The sequence below is a fragment of the Microcaecilia unicolor genome, chromosome 14 (genome assembly GCF_901765095.1).
Source record: "Microcaecilia unicolor chromosome 14, aMicUni1.1, whole genome shotgun sequence".
NCBI lineage: Eukaryota > Metazoa > Chordata > Amphibia > Gymnophiona > Siphonopidae > Microcaecilia > Microcaecilia unicolor.
Window position 1 is genome coordinate 18229261 of NC_044044.1, and position 18131 is coordinate 18247391.

General features: G+C 43.2%; 1 protein-coding gene and 1 pseudogene across 1 annotated transcript in view; one reads left to right on the forward strand and one right to left on the reverse strand.

Annotated features, from left to right (window-relative positions):
- LOC115457871 overlaps window positions 1-18131 on the forward strand; it is a 41142-nt pseudogene that overhangs the window by 11887 nt on the left and 11124 nt on the right.
- Window positions 15478-18131, reverse strand: part of ZNHIT1 (zinc finger HIT-type containing 1) — a 32909-nt gene continuing 30255 nt past the window's right edge. Inside the window, exon 6 of the transcript XR_003940006.1 lies at window positions 15478-15490. The gene's annotated coding sequence lies outside the window, so the exon portion shown is untranslated. The remainder of the gene's footprint in view (window positions 15491-18131) is intronic.

Below are 18131 nucleotides of genomic sequence, written 5' to 3' on the forward strand. Positions count from 1 at the left end.
AGGCCTGGGGCAGGGCTGACACAGCTGCCACCCCTCCAAACTTGGGCCACTCTGTCACCCACCCCCTTACCTTCCTATGTCTGCTCCTCCCTCGGTCTGTCACTCTCTGCTCCAGTGTGCTGGAACCCAGGTTATCGCGTTAACGCAATCCCCTGGGTCCTGACACACAGGATCAGGAGACAGACAGATTGAAGGAGCGGGAGAGAGACAGACTGAGGGTGCAGAACCCACCTTTCCTCTCCCCCCTTTCTCTATTTCTGTGGATAACACTCTCATTCTCCCTGTCTCATTAGCTCGTAACCTTGGGGTCATCTTCGACTCCTCTCTCTCCTTCTTTGCTCACATTCAGCAGATTGCCAAAACCTGTCGTTTCTTTCTCTATAACATCAGCAAAATCCATCCCTTCATCTCTGAGCATTCTACCAGAACCCTTGTCCACACTCTTATCACCTCTGCCTAGATTACTGCAACCTGCTTCTCACAGGCCTCCCACTTACCCATCTCTCGCCTCTTCAATCAGTCCAAACCTCTGCTGCGCGACTCATTTTCCGCCAGAGTCGCTATGCTCACATTAGCCCTCTCCTCAAGTCACTCACTGGCTCCCTATCCGTTCCGCATTCAATTCAAACTTCTCTTATTGACCTATAAGTGCATTCACTCTGCCGCTCCCCAGTACCCTCTCCACTCTTGTTTCTCTCTACACCCCCCCTCGGGTACTCCACTCTGCGATAGATCTTTTTTGTCTGTTCCATTTCTCCTCTACTGCTAATTCCAGACTCCGTTCCTTTTATCTCGCTGCACCTCACGCCTGGAATAGACTTCCCGAGCCTGTACGTCTAGCCCCGTCTTTGGCTGTTTTCAAGTCCAGGCTAAAAAGCCCACCTCTTTGACACTGCTTTTGACCCCTAGCCACTACTCACTTGCCCTGTACCCCACCTCTTTAATTCTTAGTTGTTCTGTCTGTTTACCTGTCTTATTTAGATTGTGAGCTCTTGAGCAGGGACTGTCTTTTCGTGTATGGTGTACAGCGCTGCGTATGCCTTGTAGCGCTATAGAAGTGATAAGTAGTAGTAGTAGTAGAACCTTCTGGTGCCAGGTTCCCCTAATCTTGTCCCCCCTGCCCCTACTCTCGGTAGCCCTGGGGGGAGGAGAATTGAAGGACTGGAAAACAGGAGATAAGATAGGACACCATCATGCAGGAACAAGACAAAATCCATCAGGCCATTAAGCAGCGCAGGAATCAAAGGTGTTAATGAACAGATGAGCCTTAAGGTGTGCCTTAAAATTTCATCCTCCCGACAGCGCCCAGAACGGGTTACAGAACTATATTTGTAATATAATAAAACAGTACAACGTATGACAACATTAAATTAAATTAAACAACGACTCCAGCCTGACAATTTCTATTTCAACTCATCAGGTTGCTAGATTAAAACAAGTACCGTGTTTCCCCGAAAATAAGACAGTGTCTATATTAATTTTTGCTCCCAAAGATGCGCTAGGTCTTATTTACAGGGGATGTCTTATTCGGGAGTAGTAGGGGGACTGTGGCGGTCGGGAACAGTATTGAAGTGGGGGGGGTGGGCGGTATCCTGCAGGAGTAGGCCGTGGCTCGCCTCTCTGCCCACAGTGACCGCAGGACTCGAGCGGAGCAGAGCCGCCCAGGCCGGGCTGGGAATGGAGGAGGGGTATGCACTAGGGAAGGTAATGGAATGTGGGGCCGGGCTGCTCTGGCGGGGGGTCTCGGGAGGTTGTGAGAGGGCTTAGGGCGCAGGATCATCCCTACCGTATTACAAACGTTAAAAAAAAATTCTACGGTAGCTCCGTTCTCCGTTGGTGGCGCTTTATGCGCTCCTCCTGTACATTCGCAACACTTTCCATCCTTCTAGTCTGATGTAGCCCTTGGGCGATGGAGCAGCGCCGAAAGGGCTCGGTTACTCATTTTCTTTATTATTTCTGCAAGGGGGATGTTTCTTTTCTTTCCGGGCTCACTTACCGGTAGTTGATCTTCACAAAAGCGTGAAGGAGGATGGTAGGAGTCCGCTGGACAATAGATTTTCCACCTCAGTCTTGTTTCTTGCATTTCTTTAATGTTATTTCATCTTTGGGTTGCAGCGAAAAAAATTAAGGTTTCTGTGTCCATGTCCCATCGGGGCCAAACAAAAACTTTGCTAGGTCCTACTTTCAGGGGAGGCCTTATATTTTAGCAATTCAGCAAACCTCTACTAGGTCTTATTTCAGGGGATGTCTTATTTTCGGGGAAACAGGGTAAGTTTTAACAGCCTTACGAAATCCAGAAAGATCATTAATGCATCTCACAAACTAACTGAAAGGATCTGGCCAGGAAGTAAAGCAGGAAGTAAAAGAAAATGCCTCATACTCTGAGAACATAATGATCACTTAGGAATATAACTGGCAGCTTATCGGAATATCTTGGTGCCATGCCATGAAACACTTCAATCCCTAATTCTCTAAAAGGCGCCAAACAACTGTGCCCAATTGCATGTATAATTAATTGAATAACGAGCCAATTAGTGCCAGTAATTGGATTTTTAACAAGCAAATTATTGGTGCTAATTAAGTAGAGGAGTGTGGTAGCCGTGTTAGTCCACTCTTAAGGTTATCAATAGAAATCAAACAAAATAAAACATGGAAAGAAAATAAGATGATACCTTTTTTATTGGACATAACTTAATACATTTCTTGATTAGCTTTCGAAGGTTGCCCTTCTTCGTCAGATCGGAAAATAAGCAAATGTGCTAGCTGACAGTGTATATAAGTGAAAACATTCAAGCATTACTATGACAGTCTGACAGGGTAGGAGATGGGGGTGGGTCGGAGGTATGCATGGGGACATCAAGCATATCATTGATATTCTAACAGGATGGGTGTGGATAGGTGAGGGGTGGGGTGATCACAGAGACATACAGCTTTAAAAACCATACAAGAACGTAAGACCTTTGAAGTCAGAATGATTGAATATTTTAACACCCAACAGAAAGGACTTAACAAGGATCTGGGGTTCCTAGCCATTATAAACCATAAAGCTGTATGTCTCTGTTGATCACCCCACCCTCACCTATCCACACCCATCCTGTTAGAATATCAATGATATGCTTTGATGTCCCCATGCATACCTCCAACCCACCCCCATCCTCCCACCCTGTCAGACTGTCATAGTAATGCTTGAATGTTTTCACTTATATACACTGTCAGCTAGCACATTTGCTTATTTCCGATCTGAGGAAGAAGGGCAACCTTCGAAAGCTAATCAAGAAATGTATTAGTTATGTCCATAAAAAAAGGTATCATCTTATTTTCTTTTCCATGTTTTATTTTGTTTGATTTCTATAGATTCTACATGGAATGTTGCTATTCCACTAGCAACATTCCATGTAGAAGTCGGCCTTGTAGATCAGCATGTGGCCGCGCAGGCTTCTGCTTCTGTGAGTCTGACGTCCTGCACGTACGTGCAGGACGTCAGACTCACAGAAACAGAAGCCTGCCACGCCTTCTACATGGAATGTTGCTAGTGGAATAGCAACATTCCATGTAGAATCTCCAATAGTATCTATTTTACTGTCATAGTAATGCTTGAATGTTTTCACTTATATACACTGTCAGCTAGCACATTTGCTTATTTCCGATCTGAGGAAGAAGGGTAACCTTCGAAAGCTAATCAAGAAATGTATTAAGTTATGTCCAATAAAAAAGGTATCATCTTATTTTCTTTTCCATGTTTTATTTTGTTTGATTTCTATTGATAACCTTAAGAAGCTAATGTAATCCCTTTGACCTTGTACACTGACTAGTTGGAACTGGTCAGTGGCTACTGAAATGCTCATTGGTCCTTTGGTCATACTCAAAATGTATATGCTGGGAAAAAACCGAAAAGACAAATGGGGTTCACACTCTCCACAAGGACAGAGCACAGCAGTAAGAGGGTGGAAAGGAACCAATTTCAAGTGATCAGTCACCACACCAGGATAAGACGCTCTGAATCAAATTTTCATTGGAGCATCTTATCCTGGTGTGGTGACTGATCACTTGAAATTGGTTCCTTTCCACCCTCTTACTGCTGTGCTCTGTCCTTGTGGAGAGTGTGAACCCCATTTGTCTTTTCGGTTTTTTCCCAGCATATACATTTTGAGATCTTTAAGTATGACAAGACCAATGAGCATTTCAGTAGCCCCCTGACCAGTTCCAACTAGTCAGTGTACAAGGTCAAAGTGGATTACATTAGCTTCTTAAGGTTATCAATAGAAATCAAACAAAATAAAACATGGAAAAGAAAATAAGATGATACCTTTTTTATTGGACATAAACTTAATACATTTCTTGATCCTGGACCGGGGGGGGGTGCGGAGGCTGCGCGGGCGGGGGCTGGAGGGGGATCGCAGCCTCCGCGCCCCCCCACCCCCGGTCCAGATCAAGAAATGTATTAAGTTATGTCCAATAAAAAAGGTATCATCTTATTTCTTTCCTATTTATTTTGTTTGATTTCTATTGGTGCTAATTGAATCAATTAACATGTAGGCGTGTAAATTTAGACGTGATCCGTGCCTAAATGTTATGTGAGTCCGGGAAATGGAGGGTTTTGGGCATTTCGGGGTGGAGCATGGGTGTGGATTCCAGTTATACTTGCAAATTATAGATTAAGGGGGGTTCTGCACATAAATGTAAGACGGGGGCATTTGAGATAGATTTGCATGCACTATGTATTTATTATTAGGATTATTTACCGCTTTTTTTGAAGGAATTCACACAAGGCGGTGTATAGTAAGAATAGATCAAACATGAACAATAGGCAATTACAGCAGTAAAAATATTCAAATAACAATACAAAGTATGACATAGAGGGGCATTTTCAATATTTTCAATATGACGTCTAAATCCGTCGTTGCTTGCCGAATGCTGAATGATCTGATCAAGTTCTGTGTGTGCGGCTGGTGAGGGTTTTCGACGGGAAGGGGGGGGGTGTCGAGAGGGTCGCCAGCAGGGGGGTCCAGGGGTCAGTAACACGGAAGGGGGGGTGAAATCAGAGGGAGGGGGGTCTGTAACATCTGGGTAGGAGGGGCGTGAGGGGGCCTGAACTGGAAGGGAGGGAGGGAGGGTTGATACGCCAAGGAGGGGCGTTGGTTAGTCGCGGGGGGGGGGGGCTTTGGTGTTACGCAATGTGGGGGGGGGGGGCTCTGCTCGCTTATGTTGCAGTCAATCTGGTGTATCCTTTCGGTGATGTCAGCCTGGCTTCGGAGCCTAGCTCAAGGAGCCACGGACACAGGCAGGCCCATTAGAACGTTGGGGTGAGAATATTATATAGGATTGTACTTGTTAGATCGTCCTAGCTGGCAAAACAGCACAGAGCGTGTGAACAAACTAAGATTAAGGAAAAATTGAAAAAGAACTCCATATTTAACAGGAAAGTTCAGAAGTCATACCGTGATAGATAGAAAAGGGAAGAAACAGGAAGAGGGAGAGAAGAAGCTACGGCCTCCTACTGGGCAATCTTAAAAAAAAAACAGCTGATCAGTCTGTTTCTCAAAATCCTGCTTGAATAGCCAAGTCTTTAATGAAGCTTTGAAGTTCTTGAAAGAGGATTCAGAGCGGAGGGAGAGAGGACGGTTATTCCAAACACGAGGCCCAAGGATTTAAAAAACATGCTGTGTCTGGTTGATTCATAGTGAGCTATTTTAGACGGGACGTACCAGTTGATAGTCATTTAAGGAACGAAGAAGGCGGGAGGGGGCATAAGGAATTGTAAGCAGGCAAGATGGTCGGAAGCCCAAGTCACAGAGCATGAAATCTTAAAATAGCTATTCTTGTAAATAATACCTTGTTTGATAGGTAACCAGTGGTGCTGTTTCGGTAAAGGGCAGTGTAACCTGAGCGTCAGGCATGGCATATTAGCCTGATTGCTGTATTTGTAGTGTTGTGGCTTTTTCAGGGACAACCATGGTAATCCTGCTTAAACAACGTTACAGTAATCTAGCCAGGCAGTAAAGAGAAGAGAGCAGTCGGGCATGATAATCTTTGTGATTGAAGTAGTGACGAAAAACATGCTCTCCTTCCACCCCCAGACACTTTATAAAATAACAGAAAACTGTGCAACACGTTAAATGTTACTTCCTTGTGGTTTCAGGTCATTGATTAAACAGCCAGCAATCAACAAAGACGAATGTCTGAAGCTGAAGACAGTCATTGAATCAATAAATATCACAAAGTGAGTAAGGACTTGGCACTGGCAGAAAGACAGCAGAACCCTAAGAAAGAAAACTCAAGGAAACAATAACAATAACATTGTTTTTGACTCATAACCACTTGCCTCCACCTACCCTCCTTTCCTCCTCCTTCCTGTACACATTAATTGATTTGATTTGATTACTTTACTTTTTGTCTATTAGATTGTAAGCTCTTTGAGCAGGGACTGTCTTTCTTCTATGTTTGTGCAGCGCTGCGTACGCCTTGTAGCGCTATAGAAATGCTAAATAGTAGTAGTAACCCAGCTGACAACTTTCCTATCAAATGCCTGTGGCTGTAGGTCTGGATCTGAAGGGAGTGGCATGTTTATTTTCCAGCCAAACCCTCCACCCATTGTCTGAATGTGAGAATTCAGCACCCTTGGTCAGCATGCCAAACACACAGTGGGCAGTTATTGTCAATGGTCAGAAACCACAGTCATATTGATGTTAAACTCGGAATATAATCTAACAATTCAAAAACCCCCGAGAGGAGGGCAAGTTCCGTACAAACACACAAACTAGAACTCCTCTCTGTAAGATCATGGTGAAACTGGTTGACAACCACCTTCCCTCTCATAAACAGAAATATCTTATGTTAAAGACGGGAGACCATCAGTTTATCTAATAACCGCCAACCATAAAATGCATCATACAGCTTTTTCTACCACTGTTCAGGCATGTGCTGGAACACCACAGGGCAGCGTCCTTCACTTCAAGTGAATAAGTTTATTTATTTATTTATTTATTGCATTTGTATCTCACATTTTCCATCTATTTGCAGGCTCAATGTGGCTTACAATACTTCTACTAGAAAGCGAGCCTTCAGTTATGGAATTCACTTCCTGCCACTGTTAGTAGTATGACCAGCTATCTTGGGTTTCGGGAAGTTTTGAAAACTTGGCTTTTTGAAACTAACTTTAATTAGGTTGCCGATTGTAATTATTTGAGACTCTTGCCTTGCAACGTTTTCTGTTAGTATTAGTAGTATTTTGTTACTGGATTTTTTTTCATAACTAATATCTATTTTATTATTTGTAAACTTATAAGGCTGTTGTTTTATTATTTGTAAATTGTTATCTTTATTGAAAACCGCTTTAAAACGTACGTGCTGAGCGTATAGCAAGTCAATAAATCCAGTCCAATCCAGTAGCATGACACAGGCAAGTTTATGAAGGTACATTACAGGTCTGCCATCTATGAAATGTCCATTCCAAGACTCAACATCACATCATATAGGGGGAGATTCTATATATGGTGCCTAAAAATGGGCACGGAAACTTGGTTTCGACTAAGTGTATTCTATAAGCGGCGCCTAGATTTAGGCCTGGTACATAGAATATGCTTAGTTCAGCCACCATAAAACAAGAGCCTCCATTTACACCAATGATAAACGTGGCTTAAATCCTGGCATGTAGATTTATTATTTGTTAACATTTGTACCCCACATTTCCCACCTATTTGCAGGCTCAATGTGGCTTACATAGTACCGTGAGGCGTTAGCCACCTCCGGTGATGAAACAAATATAGAGTGATGTTCATTGTCGAATGAGATTCATGTGTTACAGACACATTAGGAATCGTAGAGAAGAAGAGTTGTGTAGTGTTGGTTACGAGCTTTGGTTTCGATGTGTTGCTGGGTTCAGGCACTTAACAAATCCACACAAGAAATATTCTTCTCTCTATGAAACTCAAACGGACCAAACCTATTTCCCCAGAGAAATATTTCGTAACTTAGTTCAATCAATGGTATTGAGCCACCTCGACTATTGTAATGGAATATACGCAGGATGCAAAGAACAACTTCTAAAGAAACTCCAAACCGCCCAGAATACAGCAGCCAGGTTAATCTATGAAAAATCAAATTTGACAGTTCTAGACCCCTTCGTGTGAAATTACATTGGCTTCCAGTAAAGGAACGAATTACTTTTAAATTTGCACGATGGTCCATAAAATTCTTTATGGTGAAGCCCCAGGTTACATGGCTACCCTTATCAATCTGCCATCTAGGAATTCTTCTAGATCATCCTGCTCATATTTAAACCTACATCATCCTACCTGTAATGGTCTCAAGTATAAATCCACTTACGCTTCCACCTTTTCCTTCATTAGCACTCAACTATGGAATGCATTACCTAAATCAGTGAAAACTATTCATGATAATCTGAACTTCAAAAAATCTCTGAAGACCAACTTATTTGGAAAGGCTTACCTTAATGGACCCATCTTAAATCCATAATTCCTGGACTACAACTAACTTATGACCTCATGGACTCTATTACCCTCCCCCTCTTTCCCTCATTCCTTGTAATTCAATCCATGCTGTTCACCTTACCATAATTCATTTGTTTACCGGGTTGGCGTTTGCCTTTACGGTCTGCTGTTAGCCACATTGAGCCTGCTGGTGGGTGGGAAATGTGGGGTATAAATGTTATAAATAAATAAGTTGGGCCAGTAGGGTATGCCTTTCGAACAGGTTGGTCTTTAGTGATTTCCGGAAGTTAAGGTGGTTGTACGTTTTTATGGCTTTCGGTAGTGCATTCCACAGTTGCGTGCTTATATAGGAGAAGCTGGATCCGTACTGGGCCGCACTGGACCATATTCTATAACTACATGCATACATTTTAGAGTGCCCATGAAACGCCCATTTCCACGCCTATAACCATGCCCCTTTTTGCCTGCGTGCATTAGAAGTTAGGCACACTGCATTACACAATGCACTTAGAGAGTTGTGTGCGTAAATTCGAGTTGTTGCCAATTAGTGATCATTATTGCTTGCTAAAAGCTGTTATCAATGCTGATTATCTTGTTAAGACAATTAAGTTATGTGCGTTGTTTTAGAATACGCTTGGATTTCGGCGCAGATCTCTAGGCGTGCTATATAGAATCCGGGGCATAGTGCCCAATAATTTCAATGCTAGTGTCCATAAAAAGTCAAACGTGTACGTTTGAAAAAACATGATTGCTTAACTTGCATGTGTCTCCAATAGTTCCTTCTTCCAACAGCTCCTAAATTGGTTTGGTCCCACAAGGTTCCCCATTCTTCAGGGACCACTGATAATGTTCAAGGGGGTCAAAAGAACTGCAGCAAAATTAATTAGAAGGGAAAATGCTTGAGCAATGTTAGAAAAAGCTGTCCGATGCATTTCCCCTGGATTCTATATAGCATGACTTGCGTTATGTGTGCAAATACAGTCTTATTCTGTATTTGCGCGCAAAACTTAATTAGTTAACAAGCCAATCAACACTGATAATTGCCAATTAACAAGCAATTATTCAGTGCTGTTCCTGGTTAGCTGCCACCCGGGCGGATCACCGCTATGCACCCCCTCCGAATGCAGCGTCACCCCCCCTGGGTGCAGCCTGTCCCCCCTGGGTGCAACGTTCCCCCCCCCCCCAGTGCATCACCTCAAAACACCCCCCAGGGCACATTGCTCTTGCCACCTGGGGTGCTAGGAGCAGCCGGACGGCTGTCAGCTCCGCCGGTTCCCTGCTCCCTCTGTCCCAGAACAGAAGAGTAACATCAGAGGGAGCAGGGAACCGGCGGAGCTGACAGCCGCGCGGCTGCTCTCTGCACCCCCCTTACAGTGTGAACCCGGGGCAGACTGCCCCCCACCGCCCTGCCCTCGGTACGCTACTGCAATTATTGACACTAATTGGCATTAATTAGAATTTACACACAGAACTCTACTCGTATTCTATAATGTGCTGCGTGTGAATTCTAAGTCGCATAGTTGAAAAGTGGACGTGGAATGGTCGGGTCATAGGCGTTTCTAAAATCTATGCACGTTGTTGTAGAATACACCAAGACCACACCTAATTTAGGCATCGGGATTTACCTCAAGTTTTACTTGGCATAACTTTATGTGGACCGGTGCTAGGAGTATTCTATATACTGAGCGGAAATTTATTATTATTATTTGTTACATTTGTATCCCACATTTTTCTACCTATTTGCAGGCTCAATGTGGCTTATATAATACCATAGAGGCAATCGCCATTTCCGGTAGTGAAACAAATACAGAGAGTTGTAGTAGATGAATAAGGTTCATGTGTTATAGACACATTGGGGAATTGTAGAGAGGAAGAGTTGTGTAGAGTCTATCACGAGCTTTGGTTTCGTTGTGTTGCGAGGTTTAGGCACTTAGGTTGGGTTGGTTGGGTATGTCTTTTTGAACAGGTTGGTTTTTAGTGATTTCCGGAAGTTCAGGTGGTCATATTTTGTTTCCACGGCTTTTGTTAGTGCATTCCACAGTTGTGTGCTTATGTAGGAGAAGCTGGATGCATAGGTTGATTTGTATTTGAGTCCTTTACAGCTTGGGTAGTGGAGGTTTAGGTATGTTCGTGTTGATCTGATTGTGTTTCTTATTGGTAGGTCTATGAGGCTGTCCATGCATCCCGGGGCTGCGCCATAGATGATTTTATGGACCAAGGTGCAGATTTTGAAAGCGATACGTTCTTTGACTGGTAGCCAGTGCAGTTTTTCTCTGAGTGGTTTGGCGCTTTCGTATCGTGCTTTGCCAAATATCAGCCTGGCTGCTGTATTTTGAGCGGTCTGAAGCTTCTTTATGAGTTGTTCTTTGCATCCCGCGTAGATTCCATTGCAGTAATCTGCATGGCTTAGTACCATTGATTGTATCAGGCTACGAAATGTTTCCCTCGGGAAGAAAGGTTTCACACGTTTCAGTTTCCACATTGAGAAGAACATTTTCTTAGTTGTAGATTTAACTTGGCTCTCAAGTGTAAGGCTACGGTCAATAGTAACGCCAAGGGTTTTCAGGCTGTCTACGATAGGGAGGGTGTGGTCTGGGGTGTTTATAATTGTGGGTTTGTTTGTGTTGTATTGGGATGAGAGTATGAGGCAGTGTGTTTTTATCTGTATTGAGTTTTAGTTGAAATGCGTTTGCCCATGAGTTCATGATGTTTAGGCTGGGTTTGATTTTGTTGGTGATTTCTGTCAGGTCATTTTTGAATGGTATATATATTGTGACAATCAAACAGCAAGGGGATAATACTAAACTACCAGAGTCTGCATTACTTAACCACCTTCACAAAGACTCCACACATACAAACAATTAACCTACTCATTCATCACCATTCATAAGCCACTCACCCATTCTTGCTCAGACTATAAAATACATGTGCTATTGTAGTTTTAAAGCGTCAAATCCTAGACAAACAACTTTTGACTTGCTGCTTATTATCAAGTAATGTCTCTTTAAATTGGTCTCATTCAATGCAACGGGAAGTCAAAAAATGTCCAAGCGCTTATCTCTCGCTGTTAGCGCCGTTGCAAATCTCATTGACGATGCAGCACTGAATGTATTCCAGCTGAATGCTGTTGTTTACCCCAGCTCCAACTCCACGCTTTTGGGTAACGTGACTCTTAGGCACCTTGCAACTCATAGGTGAGAAGGCACAAAATTCGCCATTCAGGCAGAAATAATTCTCATGTGCAACACGGTTCCCCAATGCTGGGCCGCATTTCGTTACACTTCCTCAGGAGAAACCACCCATTATCTATAACATTACAAAATTATCACTGTTAATAGTAAACCCATTGTATTCAATGTCAATGCTTATTTTAATCACATAGCAAATCACTTACTGTCGCTGGTATACACGGCTGCCTGCCGGACTGGCGTTCTCACAGGCGTGGACCAGAAGCCACTCCACAAAGTTTGCTAGCTTGACGGAAGTAGCCCCGTTTAAATATCAGACGTCCCTTAGCCACGCCTCAGGCAATTAAAGACACACGTCATCATACCCATTCGACCTCTAAATTGAGGCCCCTGGGCGCTACCGTTCCCCATGTAAAGATAAATCGCTGTTCCAGGACCAATAAACGAGCACTAATATCGCCCCCCTCTGTTGGGAGGAGGGATCTGCATCAGCACCACACACCGAAGCTGTTCAATAGAGTGACTACATTGCTGCCAATGAAGTACCAAAGGATTCTCTTGTTTATTGTGACGTAAATTACTGATGTGCTCAGCAAGCCTGTTTTTTAATTGCCTTTTTGTATGTCCTATGTAATACAATTTGCATGGGCATATGATGCAGTATATCACTCGTTCACTGGTACATGAGGTATTTTGTTTCAATAGGAACTGCTTGTTAGTATGAGGAATGGTAACCATCGTGGTGTCACAGGAATACCGGCAGTACACGCATCTCCCACATGGGAAGTGCCTGCCATTACCGGTGTCCTGTCTCGGTCTTTTCAATAATTCCCCAATGTTAGCTTGGCGCTTGTATGCCACTTTCGGGCGCTCGCTGAACTTGGGATGCACAGAAAGAACGTGTCAGTACTTATGTATATGGAACAAACCCCTGCTGCCTTCCTGAGAAAATGGGAATGACAGACGCAATAATTTTCCGAGGAGAATTTTGGTGGGGTAAAAAACAACCACGGACGATGAGAATAAAGGGTCCTTGTAAAAGCACTTTTGAGGACCTCCATAGGGTAACCACGGGCAATAAATCTATCAATCATAGTCCTTGCTTGCTTTTAAATTCCACAGTAGAGGAACATAGGCGCCGTAGCCGTAAGAATTGACTGACAGGAACACCCCGCTTGAGAGCTCTATGATGAACGCTCTGATAATGCAACAGGGTGTTCCTGTCTGTGGGCTTACGAAAAATGGTGGTAGTAAACACTCCATCCATAGATCTGATCATTTTGATGTCTAAAATGTCAAGCTCTACTTGGTCAATTCTTGAGGTGAATTTGATATGACTATCTGCCTGATTAAGGTACTGTATAAAGGCCCGCAACTCGCTCAAAGGGCCCCGCCAGAATAAAATAACATCATTGATGTAGCGTTTCCACATGATCACATTAGCATGCCATGACGAGGTATACACTATGTCTTCTCAAAGTGAGTCATATAGAGGCATGCTAATGAGGGGCGCAACAGTCGACGGGGGCGGGATGAGGATCCGAAAGGGATGTGGTGTGGGTGGGGCAGGGTGTGTTGTGTGGGTGGGGCAATGGTGTGGTGTGGGTGGGCTGGGGCAGGGGCAGGGGGCGTGACATATGTCCTCTTTTTCAGAGGACAAAATATGGTAACCCTACACCTGACTGACTGCAACTCCCTTCTCAAGTCCCAGTTCCAAAATCACCTTCTTTCCTTTCCGTTGGTCTATCAGCTTCTTGCCCTAGTTTCTTTCCTCCCCACTTGCCATGTTCTAGCTTCTTCGACTGTGAGTTTGTACAATATGCCACCAGTTTCAAAAATCACTGTTATTTTTGATTTTTAGAGTTAACAACGAGCATTTGCTTGAGATCATCAAGGAACTACAGAAATGCCCTTGGCAAGACAATCCTGAAATGCGTCACCAGTACGGTAATGACGTCAAAAACTTGAGGAATGATGCCTTGGGGAAATGACTTGGGAACTGGTGAAAAATCTTGATGGAATTACAGTAGATTAAGAAGGGATCAGGCCCCTGGAACAATTGCTGATCATATAGGCATGCTAGGAAGACTGGGCTCTCTCAAAGCCCCCAGAGGCAAAGACGGAGGGCTGGTCCTAGCTTACAGCCAATAAGAAAAACTCACAAGGAGTCAATCACAGGAACTTCAAACTAATACACAGTGCTATATATTACATATACAATGCAATTAAATACAAATAATACTCATATTAAATATGCAGAACAATACACCCTGCCTCCGTGAATATAGGTTGTTTTTTTTGCCTATTTATTTATTTAACACATTTATACCTCCATTTTCCCACTTAGTTGCAGGCTCAATGTGGCTTACACAATGTGGCAGGCTCCGGTTTGGTAAAATACAAATACACATATAGTATTAGGCATATAGGAAACATAAAATAAAGCAACGAAGAAATAAAGAGGGGGTGGTGATAAAAGTCCAATACGGTCCATAGTTTTGCTGTGTCGCAGGAAGTAGAAAGTTAATTTGGGTCAGGGGGGTAGGCCTTCTTAAACAAGTTGGTTTTCAGTGACTTCCTGAAGTTAAGATGGTTGTGGATAGATTTCACGGCTTTGGGCAAAGCGTTTCCCCAGTTGTGTACTTATGTAAGAAAAGCTGGATGCATAAATTGATTTGTATCTAAGTCCATTGCCAGTCTGGATAATGCAAATTTAAGTAAGGTCAGGATAGACTGGTGCAGTTTCTGGGTGGTAGATTTATAAGGTTCAACATGTATCCAGGAACTTCGCCGTAATAATCCTGTGGACCAGGGTTGCAAACCTTGAAGGCAATACGTTCCTTGGTGGGAAGCCAATGCAATTTTTCACGAAGGGGTTTGGCACTTTCATATTTGATTTTCCGAAGATCAGTCTGGCTGCTGTATTCTGTGCGGTCTGAAGTTTCTTAGTTAGTTGTTCTTTACAACCTGCATAGATTCCACTGCAGTAATCTAAATGGCTTAATACCACTGATTATATTAAGTTGCGAAATACATCTCGTGGGAAAAAAGGTTGTATACGTTTAAGTTTCCACATTGAGTGGAACATTTCTTTGTAGTGGAATTTACTTGGCTTTCAAGTGTCAGGTTGCGGGTCAGTAGACGCCGAGTAGTTTTAGGCTATCCGAGATAGGGAGGGAGTGGTTTTGGGATGTGTTGAGATGATATATACTAGTCACAAAGGGTAGTCACCAGTATATTGAGCGTGACTCCGATCGTCATACGCCTTTCTTGTGAAATTATGAGGCTTTTTCTCCCCCTCGTACCAATGTGAGAATTTGACACGTGTGAACTACTTGTCTATTCTTTACCATTCAGTTGTCTATCCTAGCCATTGAATAGACTTAGGTTGTTTATAATTGATCCATGGATACAGGGCAGAACATTCATCTTTTACAACCTACATGTGTACTTCCACACTCCCCTGAACACACCTACACCCAAGTCATGTCCAAGCATGCGTCTATGCGTGCTGGCATGTCCTTTTATGTGGGTAGCACTTTTATGAGGTGTTTTACATGTGTAGTCCATAAGGAGCAGAAAACACCTCTTCTAGTTTACAAAGAACCTTATTCGTATCAGTCTGGAACATAGCAATGCACGACGTGGCCACGTTTCGCCTCCCTTGACGCTGCATCAGGGGCTTAAACTAAACATCAAAACATATAACCCATTAAAAACTGAAATCATATCAAATATTATCAATAAGAAAAAAACGATAAAAAATAATTATGCATTAAATGCCACAAAAATTATAAAAATAATTAGCAACTAAAGTTAATATAGATTAAATAGTAAAACTTTACTCAAAAACTTTACATACATTAATTAGTATCATTAAATCCATCTTAGCCACCACAGGTTCGTCCATCAAAAGAGGCAACAGAACAAATAAAAGGTGTAAAATTCATAAATACTTCCAAATAAATAATATTACATACTAAAAAATATAGAAGGGGATACGGTGGGGTCCTTCGGTTATTTAAGAACTCATCTTTTCTATCTTATCTACAGTTAACTTGGCTTCTACAGTCTCTCTCAAGGCTACTTTCCACAATGCAATTTCTTTCTTTCTGAAAGGATACCATTTAGCTCTATCACTTCCACAAATCGCTCTGCGTCTGCTCATCCAAACAGGACCCCTTCAGGCATTATTTTGGCAATTGTATCGCAGTTATTTCTTTGACTTAGCATTGGCTACTTCTCATACATGGGTATTAGTATTACAACCAGGGCTTTTTTGAGGGGGGTACTGAGTACCGGCACCTTTTCCATTGTCTGCTAAAATTGACTCTAGTCCCCAAGTTTTAATGAAAGAGCTCAGGCTCTACACACCAATTCTGCCTTGTCATAGATTCTGTAACTGGTTGCAGGGGGCCTACTATTGTGGGGGTGGGTCCCTCAGTGGATCGCCCCATCCCTGAAGGGTGGCCTGGCATTTGAGTACCGGCAACTTTTTCACTGGAAAAAACGCACTGATTACAACAAGCATCAGTTCTGCACCTCTTATAATTTCACACATCCCCATAGTCGGAGATTCTGCAGTGGCTGCAATACGTCCAAAGAGATGGTGATGAGCCGGGAGAACACCTACCTGGGCCAGTGATCACCTACGAGGTGGAGAGGAGCAAAAGGTCACCGTGAACGAGGAGCTGCTAGCCATGCTTCCAGAGGTGGGAGAAACTAATCTGCGAAAGTGCTTCATTCTTATATATAGAAAAGAGGGAAATTGCTCTACGTTTCGTCTCGATCAGACACAACCAGGGGATTCTTTGATATTTGTTAGCACTGCCTTGAGCATGTTTTGGGGGTCTTTTACTAAAGATTAGTCAGAGTTATTTATTTTCTGCATTTGTTATCCCACATTTTCCACCTATTTCCAGCTCAATGTAGCTTACATTATGTCGCAAAGGCGGACATCATTAACAGAATACAAAATATTGTTGCAAATCAGGTACAAAGAAAAACAGTAAATTAGAAGTAATTATTTTTGTTACATTTGTACCCCACGCTTCCCACTCATGGCAGGCTCAATGCGGTAGGCAATGGAGGGGTTAAGTGACTTGCCCAGAGTCACAAGGAGCTGCCTGTGCCTGAAGTGGGAATCGAACTCAGTTCTCAGTTCCCCAGGACCAAAGTCCACCACCCTAACCACTAGGCCACTCCTCCACTGTTGCTACTATTTGAGATTCTACATGGGAATGTTGCTATTCCACTAGAAGTCGGGCCCTTGCAGATCATCAATGTGGCCGCGCAGGCTTCTGCTTCTGTGAGTCTGACGTCCTGCACGTACGTGCAGGACGTCAGACTCACAGAAACAGAAGCCTGCGCAGCCTTCTACGTGGAATGTTGCGCTAGTGGAATAGCAACATTCCATGTAGAATTCTCCAATATTCCATGTAGAATCTCCAACAGTAGCAACATTCCATGCAGAATCTCCAATAGTAGCAATATTCCATGTAGAAGTCGGCCCTTGCAGATCATCAATGTGGCCGCGCAGGCTTCTGCTTCTGTGAGTCTGACGTCCTGCACATACGTGCAGGACGTCAGACTCACAGAAACAGAAGCCTGCGCAGCCTTCTACGTGGAATGTTCGCTAGTGGAATAGCAACATTCCATGTAGAATCTCCAATATTCCATGTAGAATCTCCAACAGTAGCACATTCCATGCAGAATCTCCAATAGTAGGAACATTCCATGTAGAATCTCCAATGGTAGCAACATTCCATGTAGAATCTCCATTGTATCTATTTATTTTGTTACATTTGTACCCCGCGCTTTCCCACTCATGGCAGCTCATGCGGCTTACATGGGGCAATGGAGGTTAAGTGACTTGCCCAGAGTCACACGGAGCTGCCTGTGCCGGGAATCGAACTCAGTTCCTCAGGACCAAAGTCCACCACCCTAACCACTAGGCCACTCCTCCACTCCTAAGTAAGTAATTCGGAATATGTTGAGTGGGGGTAAGACACGGTATAATGTTCAGTAATGATAATGTGGATTAAAGTGTCTTAATTTAGAGAGTTCAATATTGCTAGTACTGATGCAGATTAGTCAAGACATTATGAAGGATTCTCTTTGTTAAGTCTCTTTGAACAGGTAGGTTTTAGTAATTTTCGGAAGGTTGCCAGATCATGCGTTGATTTTATGGTGTTAGGTAGTTTATTCCATAGCTGCGCACAGGTATAAGAGAAGCTAGATGCATGTAAGGATTTGTACTAAGACCCTCTGCAGTTGGGGTAATGAAGGTTCAAAAAAAGTGCGTGATGAACTCCTTATATTTCTTGCTGGTAAATCTATTAGGTCTGACATGTATGATGGGGCCTCTCCATGAATAATTTTATGAACCAAGGTGCAGACCTTGAATGTGATACTATCCTTTAATGGGAGCCAATAGAAGTCTGGCTGCAGTATTCCTACTTGCCCGCCTGCAGATAACTCGAGCTAATCTGTA